The following is a 5,523-nucleotide window of genomic DNA, read 5'->3' as shown; positions in this document are numbered from 1 at the left end:
ACATACTTTGGGCATGTTGCAAGGAGGGACTGGTCCTTGGAGAGGGACATCATGCTTGGGAAAGTGGAGGGACGGCACAGGAGAGGAAGACCCTCAATGAGATGGATCAATTCTGTGAGTGGAATGATGGGAATGAGTGTGTTTGAGACGGCGAGGTTGGCACAGGATAGAACGGCCTTTAGGGCTCTTGTGAATAGAGTCACTATGAGTCGCAAATGACTCAATGGCACATAACAACAGCAACAACACAAGTTGAGAAGCTGAGATTCAATGTAGCTCTGTGATTTATTAAGAAAAAAAATACACAGCTTGCACAGTGAAGTGGACTTGGAGGAAGGGATTGTATAATAATGAAAGAATTTTTCTTTTACTTTTCAAAAAGAAGAACGAACTAGGGGTAGGTTGGGCAGGGAGAAAAGTGCAACAATGAATGAATGGAAATCCAAAGTCTCTGTAAACTTTCATTAAAATTAATTAAAAAAAAATACACAGCTGGGATTCAATTCCAAGCTCAGTTCTCTTCCTCAGCGACCAACTACTTTAGCTTTTTGTGAAATCTACCACCTTGTAATTCTTGTTGATGATGTTTTTGTTATGCCAGGGATGTGCCCAATTTCTGTACTTTTTCAATCTATATACAGAACAGATCATCTGAGAGGCTGGGCTCTATGAGGAGGAGTGTGGCATGAGGATTGGAGGTAGACTCATCAACAATCTGTGTTACGCAGATGACAAAACCCTAGTCACTGAAACAGAGGAGGACCTGGAGTGCTTGCTGCAGAAGGTCAAGGACTATAACCTTCAATATGGGTTAAAGTTCAACATCAGGAAGACAAATATTCTCACCTCTGGGACAACTGGCAGCATTATGATAGATGTTGGAGAGATTGAGATTGTTAACAGCTTTGGTTTACTTGGCTCCACAATCAACACTCTTGGTACCAGAAACCAGGAAATTAAAAGATGAATTGCACTGGGAAAGCCTACTGTCAGGGACCTCTCTAGAATACTGAAGAGCAACAGTGTCAGTCTGTAGACTAAGATGCACCTGATCCAGGCCATAGTCTTCATAATTACTTGCTATGAGTCAGAAAGCTGGACAGTGGCTAAGGATGATGGAAAGAGAACTGGTATCTTTGAACTGTGGTGCTGGATAAGAATGTTGAATATACCATGGACTACTAGGAGAACAAAAACATTCATCCTAGAGAGAGTGAAACCATGCTGCTCCTTGGAGGCAAGGATTCTGTAATTTTTACTTTTACTAATTCTAGTTAAAACTCAGATCTCTCAAAGACCAACCCTAAAATTATCATACAGATGATTTCCTTCAGATATATGAACTAGTCCTTGTATTTTTTCTGTCATTTAATCTCCAGATTGAATAGCCAATTTCTTCAATTATTCCTCAATGGTATTATTATTTGAAGTAATTTACACATGCTCACCCAGACACACTTCAGGTGTCTAACATCCCATTTACTGTAATTTGCCATGAAGTAAGTAGATCTAATAGATGATTACTTATACAATGTGGAAGTAAAAGATTACCTCCCTTTCTCCAAATTACATCATGTAAGCACATCATATTATTCACTAGATGCATTGCGCTGGGAAAGTCTGCAGTTAGGGACCTTTCCAAATTACTGAGGAGTAATGATGTCAGTTTGAGGACTAAGGTGCATCTGAGTTAGGTCATGGTCTTTCTAATCACTTGCTATGTATCTGAGAGCTGGACAGTGAATAAGGATGACAGATGAAGAGTTGTCGCCTTTGGGTTGCGATGTTAGAGAAAATCACTGAACATCTAAAAGAACAAACAAATATGACTTGTCTATTTGGAGACAGGAATGATGAGGCTTCGCCTCACATACTTTGGGGATATTCATTAGAGAGGGACGTGATGCTTGAAAGGGTGGAGTGTTGGCAAAGGAGAGAGGACCTTCGGCTAGGTGAATTGACATAGTGATTGCATAAACTTTAGCACATCAGGAAGTATAGAGATGGCACAGGATAGGACATAGTTTAGATCTGTTGTTCATAACGTCACTATAGGTTATACTTGACAGCAGTTAACAGCAACAGTAAGTTTATAAGCAACTAATGTCAATAGGGAGCTCTGGTGGCCTAGTGGCAAGAAGCTGTGCTACAATCCCCAAGGCATGCAGTTCAAGGCCACCAGCTGCTCCTCAGGAGAAGGACAGGCAATCTTCTCCTGTGGAATTAACTGTCTCTAATAACTCACCAAAGGGTCAGCTATGTGTTAGTTCCGACTTAATGGTATATGACAACAATGCCATTAGATCTTTTGCACACGGGTGGCTCTTCTATCACCTCTTAGACTGTATCATTATTTTAACTTTAAACATGTAAAATGGGTCTATTGTCCCAACCTTGTTGTTATATTATTTTTGTCAAGTCAGAACCGACCCATAGGTGTTGCTCTAGTGGTGTTTTGTTGTTGTTGTTGTTGTTGTTTTAAATTTTTATTTTTATTCATTTTAATGTACATTTACAGAGATTTTGGATTTCCATTCATTCACTGTTGCACTTTTCTCCCTGCCCTCTCCTCCCACCCAGTTTGCTCTTCTCTTTGAAAAGTAAAAGAAAAATTCCTTCGTTGGTATACAATCCCCACCCCCTCCCCCAACCCCAAGTACACTCAACCAGGCAACCTTTATTATGGACTCTTTTGATAACCATAATACCTTATCATATATCTCTTTTAACCCGTTCTCTCCCTCATCTGTTTCAATGCAGTATACATAATTTATCCAGTTTTTCTCATTCTTATCCCAACCCTGATGTCATTATGATGAGTGAAATATCTCAGTCACAAAAGGACAAACACTGCGTAATGCCACTGTTGTAGAATTGGACTCCAGTGGTTTTTAAAAGGCAGTAAATCACGCAAGAGGAGATTGCCCATCTTTCACCCACAGAGCAGCTGATGGATTCAAACAGCATGCCTTTAGGTTAGCAATGCCACTAGCCCACTAGAGCTCCCTCTCTTCTAGCCTAGGAGGTTTAAATGGTTTGTATTTAATTGCTAATGTAAAGGTTGGAATTTGAACAAAGCTAACAGTATAATGAAGTTGTGTTGCAAACTGATAGACACAAAATTCAAATTTGCCAGATGCTTGACAAGAGAAAGATAGGTAATCTTCTCCAATGCAATCAACAACTTCTGAAAACCTGCTATAAGGTCCAATGTGAGTCAGTTCAGACTCCATAGGTACATATAAACAAGCAGTACAATGACACCTAGTCTGGCAATTCACATCTTTAAGATTATAACCAAGAAAACCTGTTGAACAGCTCTGCTCTGTAACACACCAGATTCCCAGGAGCTGGAATTGACTCAGTGGCAGCCAATATCATAGTCCTCATCTCTTGAAATTCTGACCTCCCACTGACAACTTTTGAAATTGTGTCGTTGTCTGCTAATTAGGCCTTTTGAGAAAATATTTGAGTTTTAATAAACTCATTATCATCAATTCCAGAACCTATTAAAACCTCATCTTCTATCTTCCCTGTCATCAAGCTGAATGCACCTCTCCCTCCCTATTCACAGGGTGGTCCCTGAACCAGCCATCTCAGCATCAATTACCTGGGAATTTATTATAAGTGCAGACCCCTTTCAAGATCTGCAGAATCAGAGTCTGCACATCAATAAGATTCTAAGTAACTTTGTGGGTTCATTAAAGTTTTAGATTGCCAAAGAAACTCTGATGGCTTACTGGTAAGACTTTGCACTGCCAACCCAAAGGCATGTGGTTCAAATGCATGGGGGAAAGATGGACAATCTCTTCCTATGAAATTTACTGCTGCTGAAAACCCACTGGTGGATCAGCTATGAGTTAGTTCTAACTCGACAGGACACAACACCACAGAGGAAGTGGGATCCCTCATGGCTCTACAACCCAAAGGCAGGCAGTTTGAATGTACCAGCTGCTCTGAGGGAAAAAAAGATGTGTAATCTTCTCCCATATAGACTGAGGCTCAATGTCAAGAAGACAAAAATTCTCACCACTGGACCAATCGGTAGCATCAGGATGGATTGCGAAGAGATTGAGATTGTTCACAGCTTCAGTTTGCTTGGCTCCACAGTCAACACTCTTGGCACCAGTAGCCAGGAAATCAAAAAATGTATTGCGATTGGAAAGTCTGCGATTAGGGACCTCTCTAAAGTACTCAAGAGCAGCGGTGTCTCTCTGGAGACTAAGGTGCGCCTGATACAGGCCATGGGTTTTGCAATCACTTCTTTTGCATCAGAATGTTAGACAATGACTAGGGAGGATAGAAGGAGAATTGACGTCTTTGAGCTGTGGTGCTGGAGAAGAGTACTGAATGTACCATGGACTGCCAAGAAAACAGATTCATCCTAGAGAGGGTTAAACCAGGCTGCTCCTTGGAGGCAAGGATTCTGGGGCTTCGTCTGACATACTTTGGACATGTTGTAAGGAGAGACAGGTCTTTAGAGAGGGACATCATGATGGGTAGAGTAGAGGGACAGCGCAGGAGGGGAAGACCCTCTATGAGGTGGATTGATTCAGTGACTGGGGTAATCGGGATGCGTGTGTCAGAGGCAATGAGATTGGCACAGGATTGAGCAGGGTTTAGGGCTGTTGTACATAGGGTCGCTATGAGTCGCAAACGACTCGACGGCACATAACAACAACAAACAACAATCTCCTCCCATAGAGAGAGAGATCAGCTGACTCAGTGGACAGAAAGCGATGCTACCAAGCCAAAGATGGGTGACTTTTAATCCGCTGCCCTCGGGCCTGTTTTTCATTGTTTTTGTTCAGACATTCCTGTAGGTCATATAGCCCTGGTGTACAAGTTGCCATACCACGTTCACTTTTGGTTGCTGTGAGGCTGAACACCGTGACACTGGTGTGTCAAATGTGTTAATGATTGGCTACCCAATGCAGACAGAGAGTGGGGTGGAGCTACCAGATTAAAACAAGTTTGGAAGGAGGAGTGGCATCCACTTCCATAATAGCTTGCCTCCGGAAACCCTATGAATCTGGAGAGAGCATGAAAGGCACCTAAGCTTCGAGGACTCTCCTTCATAAGGTCGCTATGAGTCGCCTGAGACTCGATGGCACTTAACAACAACAACAATCTCCTCCCAGCTCAGAAGCTGAGTGGAGGGTCAGCTATGAGTTGGTTCCAATTTAACTGCAATGAGTCATTTTAAAGAGAGTGAAGGTTTTCCTGGACGAGCTGAGGTCTTTCCTGTCACCTCCTAAGAATATGAAAGTTACAATAAATAAGGAAGATTGGAGAAAACAAGTATGCCTTTGACTTAACGTATTGGTAAAGAATATTGGATATACCATGGAGTGTCAAAAGAACGAATTTGTCCTGCAAAAAGTACAATCAGAATGTTCTTTGAGAAGATGGCATGATTTCATCTCCCAGACTTTGAGCATGTTATTAGGAAAAAATCAGTCTCCAGGGAAGGACAACATGCTTGGTATGCTGGCCCATAGGAAAGAGTGAGAGCCTCAATGA

Source organism: Elephantulus edwardii, unplaced genomic scaffold (assembly GCF_000299155.1).
Source record: "Elephantulus edwardii isolate Elephantulus edwardi_28Jun2011 unplaced genomic scaffold, EleEdw1.0 scaffold00008, whole genome shotgun sequence".
Taxonomy (NCBI): Eukaryota; Metazoa; Chordata; class Mammalia; order Macroscelidea; family Macroscelididae; genus Elephantulus; species Elephantulus edwardii.
The sequence above is the reverse complement of the archived record's forward strand: the minus strand, read 5'-3'. Positions refer to the sequence as shown.